Consider the following 27,429-nt stretch of genomic DNA (forward strand, 5'->3'; position numbering starts at 1 on the left):
GATCACATTGCTTTGCCAGGGATGGTCTGCATCAATCCCCCTCTAGGCCTTCATATACTGGCTAAAACTTTATCCATCCCCTTAGTGCCTTTTTTAGGCAGTGCCAAAGTTACCAACTTACCGGCATAGCAAAATCAAACTCAACTGAACCTCAGGGTGTTACTGCTCAATGCCAAGAGCCTAAACAAAAAACTACACTCCCTCCAAGCCCTCCTCACAGTCGAGACTATAGACAGCTGTGCAGTTACCCGGACATGGTTTAAAAGCACCAAAGAGTATCCCTACAGTGCAGGGTTTTGGTGCCTTCCACACTTTAGACCAGTAGCTGCATAGAAAAGGGATAAAGGAGGAGGTGTCTCAATATATATCAGTAACAAGCATACCTCTTGGACAGTCAGGATGACATGCTGGAGTTTCAACACATGAAGATCACCATAGACAAAATCCCATGGCATATCCTAGCCAGCTGTAGGTCACCCTCCGTATCCCAAGACGCTCACAGTGCATACTTGGTCCTGCTGGAGACACTTGTCATCCATCTTAACACCCTGCTCATGGGAGACTTTAGTTACCCCTCTCTATATACTGGGAATTCTACACTGCCTCAAATCTACAGGCACAGAGACTCCTGGACTTTGTAAATACAAACACCCTTGACTAAATAGTGAAAGCACCCACTAGAGGCTCCAACAAACTGAACCTTGTGCTTACAAATATGGAAGAACACTTTGCTTACCCCAATGTGTCATCCTCCCTGCTGAGGTCCAACCACAAAGCTGTGTCCTTTAAAATCAAAATCAGCTCCATAATTCCATTAAAACCAGTAAAAGTAAGGAACTGCTGCTGTGTCTTTCGGCTTAGGGGTGGGGGCGGACCTCGTTAGGGGTCGCCACAGCGGGACTCCGGTCCACTAATGTTTGGTAGTGGATTTTTATGTGCCGAGTTATAGTATGTAACTATTCCAATGCAAATTACGTTTTATTAAGTGATGGATTGTCAAAATTCAGTGCCTCTCCAAACCCAGAGAACACAGCCGCCCATACTGAATTGTTGTCAGAAACTCTGCGCAACCATGTCAATGGCTGCAGAGTTTGCTGTACCTAACAGAAGTAAGCCCAGGATTAGCCCTAGAAACAAACCACCCTGGTAGTGTCCCAAATTAAACAGAATATACAGCGAAAGGGAAAGTACAGTTTTGTACCTACCATAAATGTAGATGTTCGAGTGCTAATACAGCTGCAGTCATAACAGATGGGTTCTCCTGCCGTCAGGCGGGTCCTCGGTCGGCCGAATTCCAAAGTCTAGGTCCGGCGTCAGTTGTCGTCACTTCTTCCCTGACGTCAGTGCGACAGGGGTATAAAAGAACCAGCCGACGCCATTTTCTTCAGTTTTTCTTGCCCCAGATGTCAGGTGCCCCCAGAAGGAAGGCAATACATAAATTTGTGTAATAAAGCAATGCCATATAATCAAAATACAGTAGTGCAAGCAAATACACCATAAATGAATACCCCAATCAGGTTGTATGAGGAAGTGTTAGCCAATAGGCCTGTCCCAAGAGGGGAAGGAGGGAGGGAAACCTGGACTGCAGCTGTATTAGCACTCGAACATCTACATTTATGGTAGGTACAAAACTGTACTATGTTCATCGTGCATACAGCTGCAGTCATAACAGATGGGTAGAATCCCAAAGCTAAGAAAGGGGTGGTAGGCACTAGGTGGAACTAGGAGGAGCCAGAATGCCCTGCAAGACTGCAGTGGCAAAGCCTGCTCTAGATTTGGAGTATAATGGAAGGTGGTAGTGCTTGGAGAAGGTATGCGCAGAACTCCAAGTGGCTGCTTCCAAAATATCTTTGGTAGGAACTCCTCTGGGGAAAGCTGCAGAGGTAGCTGTGGCCCTTGTGGAGTGAGATCTGATGCCTGTAGGTACAGTTTTGCCATGAAAAGAATAACAAAAGCATATGCAGTGGGCTATCCATTTTGAGATTGTCTGTTTGGAAATTGGCTTCCCTTGAGCTCCTATAGCATAGGACACAAAGAGCTGTTCTGATTTTCTGAAAGGCTTTGTTCTGTCCAAATAATAACGCAATTGTCTGTGGATGTCCAAGGAATGTAGTAATCTCTCCCCTTTGTTTTGAGGATTTGGATAAAAGGTAGGTAAGAGTATAGCCTGATTCAAAGCTACCCTGGATACCACTTTTGGCATAAAGGACGGGTTGGTTCGTAAGGAAACTCTGTCCTGATGGAAGATGATAAAAGGCTGCACAGCCATGAGGGCTTGTAGTTCCGATACCCTACGAGCTGAGGTAATAGCCAGAAGGAAAGCTGTTTTCCAGGACAAATATTGCAAATCTGTTGAGGCAGCTGGCTCAAAAAGGAGGCAAGGTCAGCTTTTCTAGAATGAAATTGAGATCCCAAGCAGGTATTGGTTGTTTCCTTGGGGGTTTATATTTTTAGCCCTCTGAGGAACTGTCTTAAGAGGGATGAGAGAATAAAGGTGGATCAGTGTTGTATTCTGCAGAAATGGCTGAGGCATGGATTTTGATGGAGGAGAATGAAAGTCCACTGCTTAGCAGCTCAGCTAGATACTGTAATATTTGATGTAAATTCAGTTTTCCAGGATTCTGGCCCTTTTTCTCATTCCAGGCACAAAACCGTTTCCATTTTGCGGAGTAAGCTTTTCTAGTAGACGCCTTCTGGCCTCCAAAATGACATCCTGCACCTCCTTGGAGAGTAGGGTCTGTTGTGATGTTAAGGAATCTTCCATGCGGCCAGATTGAGTGTTTTCAGCTGACTGTGAAGAGTTTTGAAGCTGTGCTGAGTCAGAAGAAGAGGCATTAGAGGCAGGGTCCATGGTGGAGAATGCGTCAGGCTCCTCAGGAGTGGGTACCAGTGTTGTCTTGGCCAGTCTGGAGCAATGAGAATCATCTTTGGTCTGTCTGCTCTGGTTTTTAATAGAACTTTGGGCAGCAGAGGAAGAGGTGGGAAGGCATAAACTGTCATTGTTGTCCAACTGAAAGAGAGAGCGTCCACTCTCCAGGCCTTTGGATGAAAAATCCTTGAGCAGAATTTTGTCAATTGGTGATTTTTGTGGGAGGCAAATAGATCTATGTCTGCCCTTCCCCATGCTTGAATTATCTCTGTAAAAACTTGAGGATGCAACTTCCATTCGTGTGGATCTGTCATATTTCTGCTTAGGTTGTCTGCCAGCGTGTTTTCCTTGCCTGGCAAGTATTGTGCTTGAAGTTTGATTTGTAAGTCCAGAGCCATGTTCCAAAGTGACATGGCCAGCCTGCATAGGGGGTATGAATGGGTTCCTCCCTGTTTGTTTATGTACCACATTACTGTGGTGTTGTCTGTCCTTATCAATAGTTGACCTGGATGCAGAAGGTCTTTGAAAGCTATAATAGCATTTATTACTGCTAGCATTTCTTTTCGATTGATGTGAAGGTGCTTTTCTTTTTGGGATCATTTGCCCTGAATCACCGATCTGTCATGTGCGCACCCCAGGCGTAGTCCGAGGCGTCTGTTGTGATGACTTGATTTGCTTGAGGCTTGCTGAATGGGAGACCTGTGTTTGTTTGGCATGCTTGAGCCCACCACAGAAATTCCTTTTGAAGACATGGAATTAGTGGTATTATTGTTTCCAAACTGTGGCTGTGTTGAGACCATAGGTTTTTCAGGTACCATTGAAGTTTCCTCATATGCAGCTTTGCACATGGGATTAGTAGGATGCAAGATGCCATGAATCCCAGAGCCTGCAGGATTTTCCTTGCAGTCAGCCTGGTGCAATTTGCTAGTGTTCTGGCGTGAGGTAGGCCATCTGGGTGTTTGTGTCCAAGTTGGCACCCAGGAAAATTATCTTCCGAGAGGGTATTAGCCTTGATTTCTTTTTGTTGACTGTGTATCCCAGAGAATTCAACAACATTATTACATAAGCCAGATGTTTCAGAAGGATGTGCTTGCTGTCCGCTTGGATCAGGCAGTCGTCCAAATTGGGGTATATTTGTATCCCTTGAAGTCTGCAGTAGGCAATTACTGATGCCAGGCATTTCGTGAATACTCTGGGCGCAGTAGATAAGCCAAAGGGCAATGCAGAGAATTGATAATGGGTTGAACCTGCAAGAAATCTGAGGTATCTTCTGCAATTTTGTCTGATTGGGACATGCAGGTATGCCTCCTTGAGGTCCAATATTACCAGCCAACACTCCTTGCCCAGCATGGGAAGAAGCTGCTGTAAAGTGAGCATCTTGAATTTTGGTATGAGTAAAAATGTGTTTAGGATGGATAGGTCCAAAATAGGTCTCCAATCTTTTCCCTTCCTTGGTACCAGGAATAGTCTGGAATAAAAACCTTGACCTTGTTCGTGAGTAGGTACCTCTTGAATAGCTTTCATGTCCATGAGATCTGAAATTTGTCTTTGTGCCTCTGCCCTTTGATTGTGTGGCAGGTTTGGCATGCCTCTCATTTTTGGAAGGGTGTGAAAATGGAATCTGTAGCCTCTGTTTATAATGTCCAGGATACATTTGTCTTTTGTGACAATATGTCAATTTTTTGAAAATAATGCCAGTTTTCCGCCTAAGGGTGCTGCCATTTGAGCCTTGCTTGGCATGCAAAGGGGAAAGTCATTGGGCTTGCTTTCTGACTGGCTGCAAACTATCCTCACCACCTCTTTGTGTCGGAGCTTGCCATTGTCTGCCTCTAAACGATCCTTGGGATTGCCCTCTGCCCCTCGGGCGCCTGTATCTACCTCTTTGGGGTCTGTCCGTGGCTGGAAAGGACCAATTTTTGGAAGGCCAGTTTCTACTGAAACGTGGGGGTTGTACCTGTAGAAAATCTTTCACTGTTTGCATTGATTTAGCCTTTTCCTCCATTTTCTTTAATATCTCCTCAGCATTAGCACCAAATAATACATCCTTTTGTAGAGGGGCATCTAGTAATTTAGCTTTGACATGATCTGGTAAGGTTTGTTCCTTGAGCCAGGCATGTCTACGTATGACTGATCCCGTAACAGCAGCTCTACATGAGGCCTCTAGAGCATCAAAACCACATTGCAAGGTATGTTTACCCACTTGTTCTGCACTATGCATCAAATCCTGCAACTCCTTCAAGTCTGGTTGTTCAGGTTGTGGCATTTTACTTCTCAATTGTGATAACAGAAACTGTTGGTGCTTTAGCATATGGAACTGGCAGTTTAATGCCCTCATGGTTAAGGTGGCCGAGGTATATACCTTTTTTCCCCACCTTTCTAAGGATCTGGAATCTCTCTCAGAAGGTAATGGATTTTTAACTCCCTTGGGGCCCTGTGAGATAGTTTCTGGGTCAGCCGCATGGCCTTTGTATAGAAATTGGTGTGAGTCAGGAACCCGGTAGAACCTGTCAGGCTTGACTGGGGCTGGAAGTAAAGAATCCGGGTTAAGGCAGGCCTGCGAGTACACATCATCTAGTATGTCCAAGACAGGAGGTATAGCCAGAGGCCTGTGCTGAGGTAGCAAGAGAAAATCCCTAAGCCTTTTCTTGGAATCTGAGTACTCTTGGCCTTCCCAGTGGAAGTGTTCCCTTAAGGTATGCAAGGTTTCCCCAAATGAGTAATCCTCAGGAGGGGATACAGAGGGAATGGACTCCTCTGCACCAGAATCTTCAAAAGGGGAGTAAGAATGTTCCTGTTCATCAGAGTGCTCTGATATAATGGAGGCCTGATCAGAGGAGGGGGATTCTTCCTCCACTCTGGGCCTTTTGTCCGGGGGGGGTTGAGAACCTCTGATAAGAGTAATTAAATCCTCAGCCATTTTAAGCATCTGTTTTTTAGGCATGGGGCCTGGAGATGGGCCCTGTGTAGCTTGTCTCTTAGAATGCATGGCTGCTTTAGACTTAGTGAAAGCCTTGATGGAAAAAGAAGAGGAAGGTCTGAAGACACCTTGAGAGGAGGCAGACCTGTCTATATTTTGTGATTCACCACCAAGAGTGGCTTCGGTATCTGTAGATGGGGTGTGGGCCGTGGAGACTGCGACCTCGGGCACAGAAGACACTGCCAAAGAAGTGTCGTCGGTAGTCAGGGGCTGCGTAGGCGCCTCGCTGAGAACCGGACCACCTGTAATTGGCTTTGGCGTGGTGTCGGTAGAGGCCGCTGACCTCGTGTGTCGGTCCTTATCTTTGCGCTTTTTAGACAAAACTGGAGTCGGAGTATCCGACGACATAATATAGTTAAATTTTTTGCCAAAATAATGCTGGGCGAACTCCGCCCGACGCTTAATGGTGCGTTTGTTGAATGTAGCACAAAAACGACAGACCGAGACGTGGTGGTCTGGGCCTAAACAAGGAATACAGAGGGAATGAAAATCCTTATGCGGTATTTGCTTCCCACATGAAATACAATTATTAACTTTGTCTAACATCGGTCTGAGGCAAGAAAAGTTTTCCCAACGGGGTACTTAGCTTTCAAGAAGACTTCGGTTGCAAAATTTTCGTAATTTCAGGAGCTGGCCGACCGGCACTTGCGAACTGCTTCTGCTTCGGGCACCGCACGGCAAGAAAGACTGAAGAAAATGGTGTCGGCTGGTTCTTTTATACCCCTGTCGCACTGACGTCAGGGAAGAAGCAACGACAACCGACGCCGGACCTAGACTTTGGAATTCGGCCGACCGAGGACCCGCCTGACGGCAGGAGAACCCATCTGTTATGACTGCAGCTGTATGCATGATGAACATCAAAGTTATGGTGAAAATTAATAGAAACTCTTTCATCAAAGTAAATAGGCTAATAAAAGGAATAATTAGGTCAAGCAAATCCAACTTTGAGATTAAGATAGCCTCCCAGATGAAAAATGACCATAAGGCCTTTTACAGCTATCTCAGAAACCTCAAGGGCAGCATACAGCAATGTGCTGAACTGGTAGTTAATGGTGCTAAATTCACTGAGCCTGGCTATATAGAAAACCTATTAACAGACAAATTTAGTTCCATCTTTATTCCCCTTTCACCCTCAACCGTCCCCTTAAGAATAACCACAAATGTAACCCCTCCAGCTATAACTAGTAAGCATGTTCTGGCTGCACTCACTAAATCCAAGATCACAGCCCCCGTGGGCCCCAATAACATCCTCCGATGCCTCCTGAATAGTCTAAAATATGCCATCAGCTGTTGTCATTTTCATTCATTCCTCAGCTATTGGGTTCAGATCCAATCCTCAGATCCGACTCGTCCACTTTTCCAGATCGTAGAACATTTGAACTCTCAAGCTCTTCCCGTTATACATATGCAGTCACCTAATATATCTCAGATCTCATTTGCTGCCGTAGATTGCAAAATATCAAGTGTGGGGTTTTCAAAAGTTTGTGAGTTTATCTATAGATAAAATGTTTATACCTATTGCCTTTTCCTCCCTTTAACCATTTTTCTTGGCTTATTAGCTTTACCCTGTGTCTGTACTCCGAGTACTTATTACCCTAGCTGGTATTCTCTTTTTTGTATTTAGCAGTATTCTCTTAACTAGCATCATTGGTGATTTCTGTTCCTTTTTTCCTTCTAGCTTTTTAAAAAAGAAAAAAAAAACTTTCAATTTCCATCTGCCTGTTTTAAACATGTCAGATAAGTCGTCAGGTTTTAAAAAATGTGTGACGTGCAGCTGCAAAATACCAATCTCTGACACACATTCCAAATGTGGCTACTGCCTAGGACCAAGTCATTTAGACTTGGACTGTGACATTTGCAAGAGATTCAACTCCCGCACCCTAATTTACCAGGAAAAACAAATTAATACTTAAGAGGATTGCTGCCTTCTAAACCATCACCTATGGCTTCTGGGGCTCAAACTCCCAAGAAACTGGAGAAAAAGGGATATTCTCTTTGTAAGGAATGTTGAATATCATCTCAAGAATGCACATGGGCTTCAGCTTCTGCTCCATCCACTGAGCCTCGTGTGATACAAGCAATAAAGTCATATCCAAGTGCTTCAGGTCTAAGGTCAAGATATGACAAAATCAGACTTAAAGATGGCTGCACATTGAATAACAGCTTAATTCTAACTCTCCCAGTGTGAAAACAGAAACTGGCAAAGAAAGCCAGTGGACCTAGATTTCTGGGTAAATTTCAGTAACTGGCTAATAAGTGCCTAGATGCCAGGAAAAAAGAAATAGAGGACCTGAAGGAAAATTGGCTACAAAAGGCGATGAAAAAACACTGACTGGGAAGAAAAATACTGTAGCTGTTCAGCAAAAAAACAGTCCACGCTCCAGATATGACTTCCAGTAACCTAGAGGAAATTATAAGGCAACTGCATACACCTGATTAAAATAAATGAAACTGCGATGGGAGTATATCAGTTCAAACATTAAAAGGCTGGAAAAAAATGGAAGAGGCTTTAAACAGATATTCAGTTAGGGTGATAAAACTTTGAAATGAAGAAAAGGCTTACTGATTATGAGACTGCACAAGCAGAGATGTTCAAAAAGTAAAGGTTAGAGAACACATCATGTAGGGAAAACCTGAGATTTTTCTGCTGTACCCGAGAAGCTGGAAGGAACAAGACTGTATTAATTTCATGAAAGCACAAATAAGCAACTGGACTGGTATTCCATAGGTTCATAGATGTTTACTAGGTTAACGACCACAAGGGCCTTTTTAAGCCTAGCCATGCATCCCAAATTTCTGACAAGTTCTGATACCCTTGATAAATGTAAGCATGGACCAGGGAGATGAACCATTTATAGGTTACCTGTTTGCATCAGTGACATAGGTGCCAAACCAGTGATAAATTTCCTGTTTCCCATTCAGTTGTCCAAGCTGCACTTGAATTGGATTAGGGAGGAACTCTGCTTCACATGGATGGGGAGCCTGTTCCATAGACGGGGTAGTCTCTGGGATACATACCTATCTCTCCAGCAGGTCCTATTTATATCACAGGCAAGGTTTAAGTCTTTAGAATGGGTACTTCTGGTACTGTTTGTTTTGTGGATATGCAGGAGGTCCATCAGAGTGGGGTGTGACAATGCCCTGTATGCCAGGCGTAGATCTCCACTCAAAAGCCTGTAGGAGACAGAATACAGGGATATGGCCTTGGGGCGGTCTATATAGGACATTTTACTTATGCTCTGTATTTTTTTAGTGAGGAACCTCTGTGGACATTCCAGTTGTTGGATATGCCTGGTTAGGTACATACCAAAGGGGGCATTGTACTCAATGATATGTCTGATGAATGCAGAATACAGTGGAGCAATGACTTCCTTGGACTTTGATTCATAGTTTCATAGTATAGTACTAGGCTATCTGCCCTGCGGCATTTGTAAGCCTAGCCATAGTGATGTGGCTTTTGCCACCCCATGAAATGGTACAAAAATGTACAGAATAAAATTAGAATACTGTGCCTCTGTCTAGTAGTGACACAATGAAGGTCCCCTTATATAATAGAATTAGTTTACTGTGCCCCTGTCTAGCAGTGACACAGATGTGACCCCTGGGGTAAACTTACGATCTCCCATCCACTCATCAAGATTTCTCTTGAAGAGAGTCAGTGAGGTGCTCTGCCTAATACGAACTGGGATCTTGTTCCAAAGCATGGGAAGCCTCTGGGTTATGAATCTATCCTCCAGCATGTCCTATTCATACTTGTGCCGAGGTTTAAGTCTTTAGCTCTCGTGGTCCTGATGGATTTGGATTTTTGAGGTGGAGCATGTCCATCAGATCCTAATTGGACATGGCCTTGTACGTCAGGCAGAGATCACCTCTGAGCAGGCGGTATGCTACTGAATAGAGCTGAAGTTTCTTTAATCTGGCAGAATAAGACATATGTTGGAGACCCTTGATCCTCTTGGTGAGGTACTTTTGTGGTCTCTCCAGCTGTTGCAAATGCCGGGTGAGGTACATACCAAATGGGGCATTGTACTCAATCATGGGTCTGATGAGGGAGGAATATAGGGGTACAATGACATCCTTGGATCTGGATGTGAATCCCTTCATGATGAGGTGTGCAAGGTAGAATGTTTTTCTAACCACTTTGGCAACGTGGGTGTCAAATGAGAGGTCGCTGTCGACTTGGGTCCCTAGGTCTCTGATTACTTTTTCCGTACTCAGTGGGTTGCTATCTGTGTGATAATTTGTGGGTACTTTGTTTTTCCCAAAGGGGATGACAATATATTTTTTGGCATTTAGTTTAAGGCCGTGACTCCGGCACCAGTTGTCCGTTTCTGTGAGGCCTTTTTGTAGGATATATGTGTCTGCTGGTGTATCGACTATGGCGCCTAGTTTGCAGTCATCTGCGAACTTTGTCAGCCACAGCCCTCCCATGTTTGCTTTAACATCTGAGAAATAAATGCCGAACAAGAGGGGTCCCAGGACAGATCTCTGTGGGACACCACTTTTGACTGGCTTTGAGTCTGACATTGCTCCAGCGATTTTAACTTTATGGGTTCTGTCCTTTAGCCAGTTTGCAACCCATCTAGTGACATAAGGGTTTACTTTTAAGCTGTTGAGCTTATCTATGATGCCTGAGTGGGGTATTGTGTCGAAGGCCTTAGCCAAGTCCAGGTATGCTGTATGGACTGCTTTGCCCTCATCAATGGCTCTAGTGACTGTTTTGAAAAAGTCAACCAGGTTTAAAAGGCAGGATCTGCCCTTTACAAAGCCGAACTGGGTGGGGTCAAGTGTCTGTAGGTCCCCTATGTCTCTGTTTATGAGTTCCATAATGATTCTTTCCATAGCTTTACAGACCAGGCTGGTTAAGCTTATGGGGATAGTTTCCAGGGTCTGTAGAGGCACCCCCTTGTGGAGTGGGACCACTGTTGCTGTACACCAGTGTTCAGGTACATATCCCAGTAAGGCTGAGGTTAAATAGCATTTTTATGTGTGGGTTTAGCTCCTCTTGGAGTTCACGTAACACGCAACCCGGGATACCATCAGGTCCCATTGATGCTGTGTTTTGCTTTGTTTAGGCGGTTCTCACTTGGACATCTGAGATGACAGGAGATTACATTCAGCTGGGATAAGTATTTCTTCTTTTGGGGGTGAAGAAGGGGAGAAATTTGCACTGAACCTGTCAGCCAGAATGTTGGCAATATCTGTGGGTTCAGTGTATTTTTTGTTGTTGTGAACCAACTCTGAGCATATCTGAGGGTTTCCGCCCAGGTTTCTAACATAGCTGAAGAAGGCTTTGTGGTTATCTTTAGTGTCCTTAGCGATTTTTCTCTCAAAGTTGGCCTTGGGTGTTTTTATGAGAGAACGTAGTTTTCTGCTAATGTTGATCAGAGATGTCTTCCCTTCATGGGATTTTTCTCTGACGTGCAGTAGCTTCCTTCTTTTGTTATACAATTTGTTTATGGCTGAGGTCCACCAGACAGGACGCTTACCTTTGGTGGAGAGGGACTTGGATTTATTTGGGATTGCATGATCCATGCATTCTTGGAGATGTCCATAGAAAGCATTTGTGAAGGATTCGGCATTGTGGGATGTGGTATCCACTGGCACAGTGGGCTTAAAGGATACCATCTCAATCTTAAGAAGAGTGAAGTCTGCTTTTGAGAAGTTTTTCACTGTGGTATTTTGTGCTGGGGTTGGAGGTGGGATATGTATATCCAGGGTGATTAGTTTGTGGTCAGATCTCACTAGTGAGGGGTATACTTCCGGTGTGGAGCATTTTGTCCCCATGTTTGTGATGATCATGTCTAGTATATTATCTCCCCTAGTGGGAGAGGTGACTAGTTGTTCCAGTGCATTTGAATTTATGAATTCCAGGAACCTTTGGGCTAGGGTATTAGGGCTAGAATAATGTACCCAATCTATGTTTGGGTAGTTGAAGTCTCCCAGTATGATGGTATTTTGTGATACATTCATATCCTCCAATGTCTTCAGGAAGGCTGAGTGGGGTTCTTGAGATTGGGAGGGTGGTCTGTAACATGCTACCAGTTGTATAGCAGTTTTGCCTATGGTTAGTTGCACCTGTATGGTCTCTGATGCTTCATGTGTTGCTACTAACCTGGAGGTGTGGGTGTCCTTGATGAATATGGACACTCCCCTCCTTGTGGTTCGCCCGGGTTTTGGGGCCGAAAAGCATGATACGAGGTATAGCCTGGTAGTGCTGGGGTGCTCTCAGGAGCCTTGAACCAGGTTTCAGTTACTGCACAGACGTCAATGTTCTCCATGCTGAGGAGTGCATCAAGTGCCTGCATCTTGAGATTTAGACTTCTGGCGTTGAGCAGCATTACCCTTAATTTTTTTCCATTTTTGTTTTCTACGGAGGTGGGTTTGTCTTTTGAGCCTTGCCTTAAAAAGGCACTATGGGGGTGGCAAGAGCCGTAGCCAGTATCCGGAAGCCCAGTGGTGACAGGTGTAAGCCATCCCTTGCGAAGCAGAGTGGCTTGTCCAACATGTCATGCCAGGCAGACAGACATTGGATCCCCTTAGAATGACACCAGTACTTGAGCCAATTATTAAAGCTGATCATCTTTTCTTTGTATTGTGGTATCATTCTTGGTGAGGGCAAGATGCTGCTCAGGGTCAGGGTCATACCAGCCTGGGCTACATAATCGGAGAGCTCCTCTATGTCTCTTTTCATGTAGTCCAGGGAGGTACGTCTCAGGTCATTCACACCAGCATGGACAATGACGGAGTCATATTTGTACTTGCTTTGGAGTGACTTAAGTGTGTGTGTTATGTGGCGGATCCTAGCTCCCGATAGACAGCTCACAGTCACCCTCTCCTTGTTCAGCCTGGTCAGCGGGACATCAGTTTGTCTGACTATAGAGTCACCTATTACTAGTGTATCAGGCAAGGTGTTTGGCCTTAAAGGCTGTGATTGGTTGACACACTGATTTATTGAAGTATGTGTTGCATGTGTTTTGTTTTGAGGTGGTGGATTTTTGGATGTCTGCTTTGGGAGCCTCTGTTGTTTTGGTAAGTTTTTATTAGAGCCTCGAGTATGTCTTTGTGTTTTTATGTGTTAGGTTTGCAGTTGTGGTAGGTCTATGTGGGACTGGGATTGTTGTGTGTGTGGTTACCATCTCCTTCTGTCTGGTCATGCCAGCCCTGAGTTGAGAGAGTTCAGCCTCCAGTTTGGCTATATAGTTGCATCTCTCACATGTATTTGTGTTTGTTGGGAGGAGAGGGTTGTCTGTGTACATGAGACAATTGTAGCATTGTCTCAAGATACCCAGAATGACCAGCTGAACTGGAGAGGACACCAGTAATCTACCACTCGACATGCTAGAACAGTATAAGGGAGTGTTGTACCTTTAAGGGAAGTGAATATTCACAGGGGTGGTAGGTAGATGTAGTGCTTTACTTAGTACGAGAATGCTTACTTAGTAGAGAAGTATTGAGAACAAGTGCTAGGCTTATAATATAGTGAGTAGTCTGATTATACTAAGAGTAGAGCTTCCTTAAGGGAAAATTTGAAGAGCAGACCTGGCGGAGCCAGAAGAAGTTTAACCTTGTTTAATATGCGCACAACCGCGCAAAGCCGTGCAAACGTGGATTTTAAACAGTGAACTACAAAAGAGCTAGAAATGGTCCAAAACAACCAATTACTACAGCTTCTTGTGCTGAGGTCACTTCCTACCGGGACAGGTAGGCTGCTCAAGGCTCCCCACTCCCACTGGTGAGCAAAGAAACTTCCTTCTATCCAAGTAAGGTAATGGACAACACAGGAACTACACCACAGCCCAGAATACAGCAATGCCTGTAAACTGGTCTAAACTAGTCGAGGAGGCGGGAAACAAGGATTTTTTTGTTTTTTTCATAGAAACACACAGAAAATGCAGAAACAGTGATAAATCAGTTACATGGGCTAGCACACTTTAGTGGGCAGCCTCAACAGTTAAATTACACAAACAAACAAACAAACTTTCGATCAAATTCGACTAAAAAGTAACTTTAAGTGCAGATTTTAAAATAATGCAGCAAACAGTTAAAACACAGTTCAAGCTTGTTCATGGTAAGCTACAGAAGCTATTCCAAGTGAAAAAAAAGCAAAGATACTTAAATCCAGAAAGTAGTCACTTTTCTGAGTTTCCTGCTGCTAGGACCACGAGGAGCTTGTCTGAGCAGTATAACCAGAAAAAAACGCCCAGAGGTGGATTTTAAACAGTGAACTACAAAAGGGCTAGAAATGGTCCAAACCAACCAATTACTACAGCTTCTTGTGCTGAGGTCACTTCCTACAGGGACAGGTAGGCTGCTCAAGGCTCCCCGCTCCCACTGGTGAGCAAAGAAACTTCCTTCTATCCAAGTAAGGTAATGGACAACACAAGAACTACACCACAGCCCAGAATACAGCAATGCCTGTAAACTGGTCTAAACTAGTCGAGGAGAGGCGGGAAAACAAGGATTATTTTTTTGTTTTTTTGATAGAAGCACACAGAAAATGCAGAAACAGTGATAAATCAGTTACACAAGCTAGCACACTTTAGTGGGCAGCCTCAACAGTTAAATTAAACAAACAAACTTTCGATCAAATTCGACTAAAATGTAATTTTAAGTGCAGATTTTAAAATAATGCAGCAAACAGTTAAAAAACAGTTCAAGCTAGTTCAGGGTAAGCTACAGAAGCTATTCCAAGTGAAAAAAAAGCAAAGATACTTAAATCCAGAAAGTAGTCACTTTTCTGAGTTCCCTGCTGCTAGGACCACTCTGCAGGACCACAAGGAGCTTGTCTGAGCAGTATATCTATACCTTTGTTTATAAGTTGCGCAACATAGAATGATTTCCTCACCACTGTAGACATGTGATGATCAAGTGATGATCAAAGGCTAGATTACTATCTGTGTCCCTAAGTCCCTGACTACTGGGTCAACTCTAAGGGGTGTGTTGTCAATATTATAGTTACCAGGGATGGCTGACTTTCCAAAGGATACTATTATGCATTTCTTGGCATTTAGTTTTAGTCTATGACTCTGACACCAGTTGTTTGTCTGTGTCAGCCTGTCCTGGAGAACATTTGTGTCAGTGTGAGATTCAGTGATAGCTCCTAATTTGCAATCATCTGCAAATTTAGTCAGCCAGAGACCACTGACATTGGCCTTGACTTCTGAGAAGTAAATGCCAAATAGGAGCAGCCCAAGGACTGATTCCTGAGGGACTCCACTTGACTGGCCTCTTTGTAGAGGTGGACTCCCCAATTCTAACTTCCTGGGTCCTGTTTGTGAGCCAGTTGGCTATCCACTGGGTGACATACAGGTTTGTACCTAACCTCTTGAGTTTGTCAACAATGCCTGAGTGGATTATTGTCAAATGCCTTGGCCAGGTCAAGGTAGGCAGTGTGAAAGATTTTGCCCTCATCCATTGATTTGGTGACCTTCTCAAAGAAGTCCACCAGGTTAAGTAGGCATGATCTGCCCTTTATGAAACCAAACTGGGTTGGGTCCAGTGTCTGGAGGTTTGCTACATCTCTTTTGATCATCTCTATGATAATTCTTTCCATGTCCATGATTTTACATACAAGACTAGTGAGACTTATGGGTCTGTAACCTATGAACCTATGTAGTTTCCAGGGTCTAGAGATGCCTACCTTTGTGCAGAGTGATGACTGTTGCCTTTCTCCATTCATGAGGCATGAAGCGTGTTTGGAGGCTACAGTTAAACAGTAATTCCATGGGCCCTGATAGGTCATGTTTCATGCTATTTAGAAGGCATCCTGGGATTTTTGTCTGGGCCCATTGATGAAGTGTTCTTGGTCTTAGAGAGAGCATTAAGGACCTGTTCCCTAGTGATAGTAGGAGGAGTTATATTTGATGATATTTCCTGAGGGAAGGTTGAGGGGGAGAGAAGAGTAAAGTTGGAGCTGTATTTATCAGACAGGAGGTTTGCTATATCTTCTGGCTCAGTATAGGTGGCACAATTTACAATGAGCTCTGCACACAATTGTTTATGGCCTTTGAGGTTGCAGACATAACTAAAGAATTGTTTGTGGTTGTTCATGGCCTGGGAAGCCAAACTTACCTCAAATTTGGGTTTGATGGACTTTATTTCCTCTGAGTTGCTTGTTTAGTTTAATGAGAGTGCTTTTATCCTGGTGGGTGCTGCACCTCCTAATTTTTGCCATGATTTTCTTCCTCATGTTATACATCTGATTGATGTTGTGATTCCACCAGGGTTAATGTTGTGATTTCACCAAGATGGCTTGTTTTCTGAGTTAGTTTTGTACTTCTTCCGGGTGGGTACAGCTGCCTCTTTACAGCTGTTAACATGCTTGTACAGGGTTTCAGGGAACAGTTCTGCATAGGCAGAAGTGTTCTCAGGGTTTATAGGGGTTTGACATTCTGCCAGGTTCTCACTTAATAGCAGAAGGTTAGCTTTAGAATAGTTCCTGAATATTCTGGGTTTAGCTGTCGGTCCATTTTGTGGTTTGACCTTACCAGGGAAGGCATTACAGTAGGGGGTCTGCAGCATTCTACCATATTAGTGAGGATCAGATCCAGTATGGTTGCACCCATGGTTGGTGTATTGACTTCCTGGTCCAGGTAGTTTGTGTTTACAAAATCCAGGAATCTCTGCGCATGTACGTTTGATGTCGTATAGGATTCCCAGTTAATAGTGGGGTAATTAACGTCAGCCATGAATATATGGTATTAGGTTGGATGGTTAGTGTTTCTAATAAGTTTAACTACATGGTATGTGTTTCCTGGGTCATAGAGGGGGACCTATAGCTTGCAAGGAAGTGGTATTGGATTTTACCTATGGTGATTTGAACATGGAGCAGCTCAAGTGCATTGTCGGGTTTGACCAGCCTTGAAGTATGTTTGTTTTTGATGTAAATAGAGACACTTCCACCTTTAGTACCTGCCTGCGAAGTAGCTGGTTTAAATGTGTGGAAGACATTTTAACCCTGCACTGTTGGTGTACTGTCCATGGCTTTAAACCACATCGCTGAGACGCGCAGACATCAGCATTTTGTAGGGTAAAGAGAGCTTCCAGGGAGTGGAGTTTTTTGTTTAGGCTCCTAGCATTGAGCAGTAATACCTTTAGATTTTCTTAGTTTTGATTTGCTATGTCGGAAGTACTTTCAATTTGGCTTTGCCTAAACAGGCACTTTGGGGGAAGACAATGTTATAGCTAATATTCGAAAGCCTAGAGGGGAGAGGTGCAGACCATCTCTGGTAAGGCAGCGTGGTCTGTTGACCATCTCCTTCCATGCTGACAAATATTGCACCCCCTTAGAATGACACCAGAAACTAAGCCAATTATTAAAGTCAGTTATCTTTTGTTCGTATTGTGGCATCATCCTAAGAAGGTAAAATGCTGCTCATTGCTAGACTCATACCAGTATGAGACGCACATTCTGAAAGCTCTATAATGTGTCTCTTCATATGGTCTAGGGAGGTACGTCTCAGGTCATTTACTCCCACATGGACTATGAGTCATATTGGTAATTGTGATCCAGTGACCTGAGTGCATGCATAATGTGGTGGATCCTAGCCCCTAATAAGCAGCTGACCATAACTTTCTCCTTACTCAGCCTGGTGATAGGGACATCAGTGTGTCTCACAATGGAGTCTCCAGTGACTAGAATGTTTGGTTGTGTGGTGACTTGCCTTATGGGCTTAGAGGTAGAGGCTCCTTGAGATGTAGCTCTGTGTGTTGATGTGGGTGTTGTTTTGAAAGCTTGCGTTTGGGGCTGCTAAGGGTATTTCTTGTGTACTTTGTCTAGGAGGTCTTTGTGGTTTAGGAAGGTTACAGGTAAGTGCCTCAGTATATGTGGGTCTATATGTCTACTTTGAATTGTGGTGATAAGGGAAGCATGTGAACTACTGACAACCTTATTGGCACTAGGAGTACTTTTATGTGAGAGCTTTGCCTCCAGTGATGTGTAAATACATCTCTCACATACCATATTAGTCCGTTTGAGAATTAACTGGTTGTCAGTAAACATGTGGCAAATTCTGCATTGCCTCAGGATGCCCATATCCACCAAGTCAGTAACAGAGAGAGTAGGAAAGTTCATATCCATGGCAACAGACCCTTTTTTATTGATTAGACTATTGGAGTGAGAATATCAGTCACTGTCAGGCGTATCTGCTTTGCAACTATTTAAACAGTGCTTGTCACTGCAGACTAGTCCTGTGTGCAATTACATACTGGAGAAATTTCAGTTGTGCTTTTACAGGAAAAACGTCAGTCAAGGTGTCTGACTCTGTACAGAGCACTGCCAAACACTTGAGGGAAAATAATACATAGATCCAGAAAATTTAAGGATGAAGTATTTAGACCGATATACTGAAATTAGAAAGAAATCAAGCAGCACTTAGTGAAAACAAAGAATTAGCTTGTCAGGAATGATGAAAAGAGGGGAGTCGTATGAATAACTACTGCCTGGCTATTACTAATGCTGGTCTCACTACAGCTTTACTCTGTTGGTATACAATACTCATTTGCTTCTTCTCTCACCAGAAGCAAAATGGTAGCACTAATCCCAAGAAGAGAAGCAGGCCACAGCCTGTTTGCTGATCCACAGTCTTGTCCCAGATAAGGCAAGGGTCTGTAGGCATGTAGCGTTTTTTGGTAGATGCTTCAAATAGCAACCAGACCAATCGGGTACATTAAGCACAGACACTCACTCTTCAACCAGAAAGAGTCAGGAATCAATGCACTCTGCTCCTTCTGTCATCAGGATCAGAATATAAGCACAGATTTCAAGCTGTCACCTATAAAGCAGTTATTAGACTTTCTGGTGATCAGCAGTCTCCAGAAAATGTCACTGTACTCCCTTCTCTCACCAGGAGAAAACAGAAGTACTAATCCCAAGATGACTATTGAGAGGTGGAATGTGGGCCCTCCAATAACTGGTGGTCTTACAATAGATGCTTAAATGTAAGATGAACAAAATGTTTATCCTAAACACTGCATTGTGCACTAAGCAGTTAGATATGAACGTGGGTAACTTGTCTAAAAAGTTATGTTTTAGTGGAGAGTCTATATTTTTAAAAGAGCAAGATAGATTGAAAGGGGGTTGGCACTTTTGTATTCTGGTACTATGGAATACAGTAGGATGGCCAATAAATTTAAATAGTTGAAGGGGAGTGATTTCACAAAATGATAATTTTGCGCTTACTCACACCAGCCAGTAAAAGCAGAGAGGAAACTAGGTATATGGTCAAATTAACATAAGGGGTAGGTAACTAAAAAGATAGTGGTGTTTAACAACACAACAGTAACAGCATGGGAGGGTGGGAAAATATTTTGTCTAACTCACAAGAGACAGAGCTGCAGTCTCTCTCCAAGTTTTAAGATGCAGTTAAAAGGAGAATACAAGTAAAACACAGTGTAAAGAAAATAAATCACAGTATACCAAACAAAAAAAGGCAATAAAGTAATACAAAATACAAGAAATACAAAGCAAACTGACAAAGTATGGGTGAGCCTTTCCAGTAAAATTCTGAAATGTTATATTTTACCCCTTAAATAGGAGGTTTAGTTCCTAGCTCCAACCCCTCAGTTCACAGATGATTAACCTTAACTGACCTGTTTTAACTTGTGTGACTCCTTAATTGACCTGTTTTAATTTCTGTCTGACTCACAAGAGACAGAGCTGTGGTCTCTTTTCAAGTTTTAATATGGAGTTAAAAGCAGAATACAAGTAAAACACAGTGTAAAGAAAACAAATTACAGTATACAAAATAGAAAAAGGCAATAAAGTAATACAAAATACAAGAAATAAAAAGCAAACTAACCTATCCCTCACAGTAAACTGTTGCAGAATCTAGGTAAGCTTTTCCAGGAACTGTTAATTGAAAGGTCACATTGTCTGTATGCTACAAACCTGGCTATGAGGAAACAACCTAGACCTTTAATAGGAAAGATGCAATCTTGCCAGCAGAAGGAGTCGATTCTGACAAAATAGTGACAGAAGTGTGTTTGTGGAGAATGACTACTCATCGTGCACCAGGCAGAAGAGGAGTAAATTTATTCCATTATTCAGAAACTGTAGAGAAGCAGGAATGACATTAAAACTGCTGTACCCATCTATTTTCAACATATTTTTCCCTGGAGAAACAAAATCATTTTTGATGAAGTACATGCTTAGGAATAAATGCAAAAGTTTGTCTAACAAAAGATGAGCTGTGAAACAGAAGTTCTACTTCTTGTTCTAGTAATAAAGACAATAGAGACTCTGCCACTGAAACCTTTTTCAGTGTGTCATAATCGGGTCTATGTTAAATGAACGAACAATCAAAATGTCGAGTACAACATACTCAACAATGTTTGATCGCTCATTAATTTAATCTGAAACTCCAAATGCCGAAATTTGGAGTTCTGAAATGTTTTGGTCGGCCATCCCAGTCAGTGTAGAGTGTGTTTTTGGAATGGCTACATCACAGGGTGCTTAGTTTAATATACCAACTCCGAGATCGCTGTACATTGGGGAAAGGGTAATTTCCAGGCAATCACAATGGGGGGGGGCAAAGCCCCCCACTTTATTTTAAAAGTAAGTGCGTTTCTGTAGGTGTGTTAGTGTTTGAATGATGTGATTGTGTAGGGGTTTATATGCTTTGGTTGTATGTGTGTGTTTTGTATGTTAGTGTAGGGGAAGTGTGGGACAAACAAAATCTTTTGATTTTGTTTGTTTCGGGCTTTTCAGGGTTCGAGGTTTTGAACTTACCATCATAATGTTGAGTATGTTGTAATCAACATTATGATCGTTCGTTCATTTAACATACACCCTCATAATCACTAACTTGGAAGTCGACAAATGTGGGATTACAAAACAATAATTATATTTGTGAAACATGACAGAATAAGAAAATCTGGAAATATTGGACAGTTTTGGACTTAGTTAAACTTGTAGAAAACTCTAAAGCAGATGCCCTACTTCATGTCATTAATGTTTGGAAAAATACTGAGGAGAGGGGAAGAGGAGGGAGAAAGTTAACTGTAAGTAAAATATTATTTTCTTAACAGTACTATTTAAATGGTGCATGATTTTCTTTGCATGTTAAATTTTTCAGTTATTTTAAAGGATAACAATGGGATTCTGTTATTAAATGCTCAACATCTCTGTCCTGTTTCTCCCTATTTACTGTCCTGTTATGAATAAACAGCAGTATAGCATTTAAAATATTTTAACTCATGTTTCTCTCCACTTGAGCAGTACCTTACTGTACTGTAGTGGTTTCCCATTCAAAACTCTTTCATCCCGCCCTGGAAAAGCTTGATGCAGTCGACAATTCATTGATATCATCAAGGCCAATGAATACAGGTAGTTTTATGGCCAGTTCCCTCCCCAAACTGACATCACAGCATGAACCCACCCATGCTGTGATGTTACAACTCCCTGGTCCTTTCAATACCCATACAGAAAGTAAAGGCCAAAACAAGGAAAGAGCACATGAGTCAAGTCTCCTGCTGTGAGCTGTCAGTCACAGCAGGTAACAGATCAAATTACCCATAGCACTTTGGCAAGTAGGGAAGTTAGGTGTGAAGGGAGATGTGTCAATGTAGTACAATTCAGGTTTCACAAAAGACTGCAGACAGTTTAGACATTCTAAAAAGCAGCAGCAATAAAAACACTTTGAAAGTCTGTTCTGTGGTATTTGCACTGTTTGTGTTTTAACTAGTCACTGAACAGCATGAAATGTTACTTTAAACAGACTGAAAGACAGCAGTGTATGCATGTAAAATCAGTGCAGTGACACCACCTTTAGGAAGAAAGAGGTCTGTGTGATGTAATTTTTTTTACAGATAAACACTGCATCGCGGGATACCTAGAGACAGACTAAACAATCAGAATTACTCCAAGATGCCAGACCCCATGTGGTCAGACTCAGAAATTATGTACAAAATATTTAAAAACCTGTAAATAGTCAGAGTGGTACAATGTAGGAAACGCCAAATCCAAACCACAATGAAATAAACATTTTTTTGAGTCATTGGGTGTGGTTCTCCTTTAAGTGTAATGGAGATACTAATGTAAATAGGTGCTCCTGTTTTTTTCTTTTTGTTTTATTTCTCCCTTCTTTCTCCTTGTTCAATTTTAAGAAATGTAGGAACTGCAGTGTTAAAATATGGTTAAAAGAGGACGACAAAAGGAAAATTAGGCTGCTTTTTCTCATTCATGCATAGGGGAATGACAAGGTTAAGGCCATAAACTTAAGTAAATGAAAAATAATTTGAATATTATAAGGCTTTTTTTAGTAAACCACTTTCTGGCTGCTTGTCATGCCTCTAGCAGACAATCTGGTAAGGAGAATGGCTGGAGAAAATGTTTTCTGAAAGCATTCAAGTGTTTTCCCAGCTGAGATAGCCATAAAGACAAAACAAAACCAGACACTACTTAATAGAACCACAGGCTATACCATGCATCTTAGCATGGATAACCTTGTTTTAGGTTAGCTGCAGTCTGTGTATATGCCTGTCAGTTTGGAACATTTCTTCCTACCAGGAGTGTAAAGCTTCAATATTTGAAGATGTACATAGTTTTGTGCGTTAAGTTAATAGGTTTTGGGGGGTATTGTGTATGTGTGTGTGTTTTTGTTTGAGGATTTTCAATAAAACAAAAAGTTCTGTAACATGCGACATAGGCTTAAATGGAGATGACAAGAAACAGCTGTATAAAAGATTAACATACCAAACAATACATGCACATAACATAAAAGCTGAAACTAGACATTTAACAAAAAAAATTATACATAAAGGGCAGGAATAATAATCTCTCAAAAATATGATGCGTTCTGTAGTGTCTTTAAATGTTAATGATCTCACAGATAAATAAAAAAAAGAAACAGTAGTGAATATCTTAAAAATGAGTGCAAATAGCTGTGCTACAGAAGGCACACTTGGAAGGAACTGAAAATGTGAATTAGATAAAAAGGTTTTTAGGATGGTTATTCATCAGAATACCTGGGGCAAAGAAGAGTTCAAAGAGTAATAGAAGAGAATAAAAAAGACAATAATTGTAGATTTGTAGTACTGAGGGGCTACTGGCAACGGAGGAGGATTTCACTGGCATGTATTTATATTCCACTGAAAACTGTTATAATGGAGCTTAAGATGATTCTGGGAGAAATCAGTTTTCAGTAAGGAATATCACTTATAGGTGGGGACTGGAATTTGATGTGCAGTAGTGAAGATGTGTCTGGGGAGCTCAGAAGGGAACATATAATAAAGAACAGTAGATTTTTAAAGACATTTATGAAAATATTTGGCATGGAAGATGTTAATTCAGTACTAGGAGTTCAGAATGAATTTACATATTATTCCCCAAGATACAAAAAATGGGCTAGATTTACATTTCACAATAATGTGCTTTTAAATTAAGGTCTTGATATGCACCCAGTAACTATTTCAGATCATGTGCCAATAATAACTAAAATAAAAACACAGGATAATGAAATAAAAATGAGACACTAGCGCTTTTCCATCTATCTGTTGAAAGGAGGGGAACTTAAGGAATGGGTAGTTGAAATTATTCAGAAACTATTAGAGAATAAAGAAATTTCTTCTGAAAATATAGCCAGGGAGTGGGATAAAATTAAAGTGGAGTTTAAAAATAGGGTGGAAATAAAAGAAAGGGAGATATGGGTAAGAATTAATAATTATTTAGAGGGACTGACAAATGTTAAAGTATTGCAAAATAGGGGGAATCTCCAAGAACAAAAAGAGGAGCAACTGCAGAATGCTAAACAGAAAATAAGGAATTACCTTGATAATATGCATGAGTTTGGAAAGATTGTTGTTAAACAGCTGTTTTCTAATAATAACGCTAGAGCACAAAAACTTTTAGCAGAGTGACTCGTGCAACAGAAAGTGGAAAGGGCTGTCACCAAGCTTAGGGACCCAGTGACAAGGAAGATAACAAGGGGTCCTGTAGAAGTATTATAAATATTTCAGAAATTCTATGAAAGTCTGTATAAAGCAGAGAAATATGGAAATCAAGAAAAGGTACAAATGGAAATGTTTATGGAAGCATTAAATATGCCAAGGTTAGAGGTAGAGGAGGCTCAATTACTAACAGGACTGGAGGAGATGAAATAAACATTGTGATGTATAACCAATCTACAGGAAAGTCCCCAGGAATAGGTGATATTCCTGTGGAAGTTTGATAGCTAGGTGGGACGAAACTGATAAAGATCTGGAAGGTTTTGTTTAACAGTATTTTAAGTTCAAGAGAAGTACCAACATCCTGGAAGAAAGCAGTGGCACTTGTAATACCTAAAGAGAGTAAAGATCCATCAGATCCAGCTTCATACAGGCCCATTTCAATACTAAACCATGATTATAAAGTGCTCTTGCTATAATGGCTAAAAGAATGGCAAAGGTGATGTCGGAATTGATAGATGTGGATCAGTGTGGTTTTGTGGAGGGGAGGCAAACATTTGACAACATTAACAAACGCTGATGATCCAGAGGGAAATAGAATGCAAGACAATGCCACTGTTGTTGTTGGTTCTTAATGCAGACAAAGCATTTCACAGAGTAGGCTGTAACTTTATAAGCAGAGCAATGGAATCATTTGCATTCCCTGATAAAATTGTAACGTTGGTTAGGAGGATACATGAGGGGTTGGAGGTGAAAATTAAAGTGGGTGGATTCCTCTCTGATGATCTCTCCTTGAGCAAAGGAACCAGTCAGGGGTGTCCTCTCTCCCCTTTGTTAATTGCATTATATTTAGAAGCATTGGTAAAGAAAATAAGTGACTCAGAAATTCAAATATATAATTGGTATGAAAGTCAAAAAAAGCTGGCTGTATTTGCAGATGACATTATTTTATACTTGACAAAACCAGAAAGGGACATTACAGTGTTGTAGAACATTTTCAGAATCTCCAGTCTTTTCAGGATAGAAAAATTACTGATGCTAGAACAAAGGCAATAGCGGTAAATTATGTACCCAAAAGAACAAAGTAACAAGTAAAAAAATGTGATGAAGTAAGCAAAAAATAGCAGCAACAACAAAAAGAAAAAAACAGTACTTTACAACCCTGAGACCATTTAATGAAACCACAAAGTTTTCAGATAAAATCCTTCATCAGTGTTGCAACAAATTTAAAAGGACCACAATACTTATTCATATAAAATCACACGACAAAGCCCACCCTATCAGAAAGGACAAGCAGTCCTTGATTAAAATCAAAACATTAATAAACACTTGAAGTCTTAAAATGTTTTCTTTAAGCACTATATTATATAACAGTATTTTACATACATTGTAGGTATTCTTAATTCCTCACATTTTGTTGTTTGGGCTTCAATATAGGTTTAATAGTAACCTGCTTATTCAAACCAGGATATAAATCTGCTTGCATACGTATAATCCATTCATACTCCCTGGTCTCCATTTTTTTATTAATATCCCCATGCCTCACATCAGGATATAAAACTTCAATAGCTCTAAACATAACAGTATGTGATTCATCATTTTCTTGCATGTGTTTCGCTAAAGCATTGGTCATAACCCCTCTTTGTATATCAGACTTAGGCTCTATGATTCTATCCCTTAGTCTCCTAGTGGATTTTCCTACGTAGAACACTGAACAAAGTCTGCAGTTTACTAAGTAAATGATTAGAGGGTTGTTACATGTAGCATTATATTTAAAGGTGAATTTCTTTTGACTAATCGGATGCAAGAATTCATCCGATATACAAAGGTCATTAAAAGAAGAACAATTATGGCATGGGACAGTACCTTTCTTATTAAAATTAACATATTTCTTTCTTTAAACCTGTTATGTAGAGTAGAGTTAGTGTGTGGTGGGGCAGGATTTGGTTCTTTTTCTGACTGTTAGGAAAGTTTTTACCTTAGAACTTCGTTTCCTGTCAGAAGCTTAACCATCTCACTCAGGATTGACTTCATTTTTGTGAGGCACCTTCCTGGCTTGAATATGAAACAGATGTCAGTCTTCATGGTTCTTGCTTCCGTTAACTGAAAGAAAAAGATAGTTGTTAGGAAGTCTTTTGGTGTCCATCAGGCTCCTTCTCTGCATCAACTGCTGATGGGTTACTCTGCTGTGGCCAATACTGATTCTTCGGACTATTCATTTTTTCTTCTGGTGTACCTCATCAGGAAGCCTTTAAAGACTGGAAGAGTGCCACATCCTGTGTTGCTGTAGGCCTGCTCTCAGCAAGTAAAAGACAACTATTCTATTTGGGATTGGAGGAAGAAGTGGGAGAAGGTTTACAACTTAACTGGGTAAGGTGCAGGTCCCCAGGCTAATTATTCTGGCATGGGTTGGTCCGTTTCCAGGGAGTCTTAAAAGGGTTTCTTCTTCTGTTTCATAAACTATGAATAGGAAAGATTTATTAAGTTTTGCCAAGGGATTATTCTCTGCTTTTAATGTGTTAAATCCTCATTCTTTATTATATTCTAATAGAGAAAGAAAAATATGTCCCTCGCATCCTGACATTGATTTTCAGTCAGATGAGCAAAAAGGGGAGGGAAAGTGTGATTCTTCAGTTAACTCTCCTCAAACTGAAGATTCTGATAATGAGGAAAGTGTTACTTCAGATTTCCCTGCATGAGAATTATCTTTTTTTCTGACACTACTGAAAAAAATTAGAAATATTTTTTAGTGGGAACAGAATAAAATCCTAATCTGCCAATGAAAGTATTATTTATTATGTGAAACAACTAGAGTTTTTTCAACTGTCAGCTTTCTCCTGTGTTGACTCTGAGGATCTTTACCAGCCTGCATTATGTCTGACATTCAGCCTGCTCTAACAAAGGTCTGAGAGATTATATAAAGTATCCCAGATACATCAATTCCTGTTATCTAAGTGAAAATCAGATCCTGCAGCTATATATTTATCCAAGTCTTTTTCTGCTAAATATATTGTGAATGCTCATCTCATTCCCTATGACATGGATGGGAAAGCTTTTGACAGATTTGGGAAAAGAGTTTATCTGTCATTTTCATTCATTCTTCAATGGGGATGGGTATCAGATCTGACTTGACCTCTTTTCTTACCGACTCTGGATTGGACTCTGGAACTCCTCCTTTACCCATAATGCCCCCTATTACTGCTTTACCTCAGATCTCATTTGCTGCTGAAATGGTTCAGATGTGGATCGTGCTTTCTTGAGCTGTGGGATAGCTTTTTTGGAAGTATTTGGAAGTAAATGATAGATTTTTCTTCTTCTAACTATTCCTTCCCTGCTGGTTACCTGTATTCTTCCCTTCTCCTTACAGTTTTTCTTTAGATAGCTTAGTTTTTTACCTAGTTCATATTTCTACTCTTATCGAGTAATTTTCCTTTACCATTGTTGGTAATTTCTCTGCATCTCGTACCCCTTTTTATTAGGGTAGTGTTATAGTTACCATTGTTGGTAGCTCTTGCCTTCTAAAACAGTCTCCGTGGTGTCCCTCGAAGTCTCACAAACCCAGTACGTCAATATATTGGGTCCAAAAACAAACTTCTCTGTGTGGAAGATCTGATATTCCCTAGAGTTCAGGCACCTAATAAAAACCATACTGTGACTATAAAAACCTAATAACAGGTGGTAGAAATACTTTATTTAA

This window comes from Protopterus annectens, chromosome 9.part0 (genome assembly GCF_019279795.1).
Source record: "Protopterus annectens isolate FY-2018-M chromosome 9.part0, PAN1.0, whole genome shotgun sequence".
NCBI classification, from domain to species: domain Eukaryota; kingdom Metazoa; phylum Chordata; order Ceratodontiformes; family Protopteridae; genus Protopterus; species Protopterus annectens.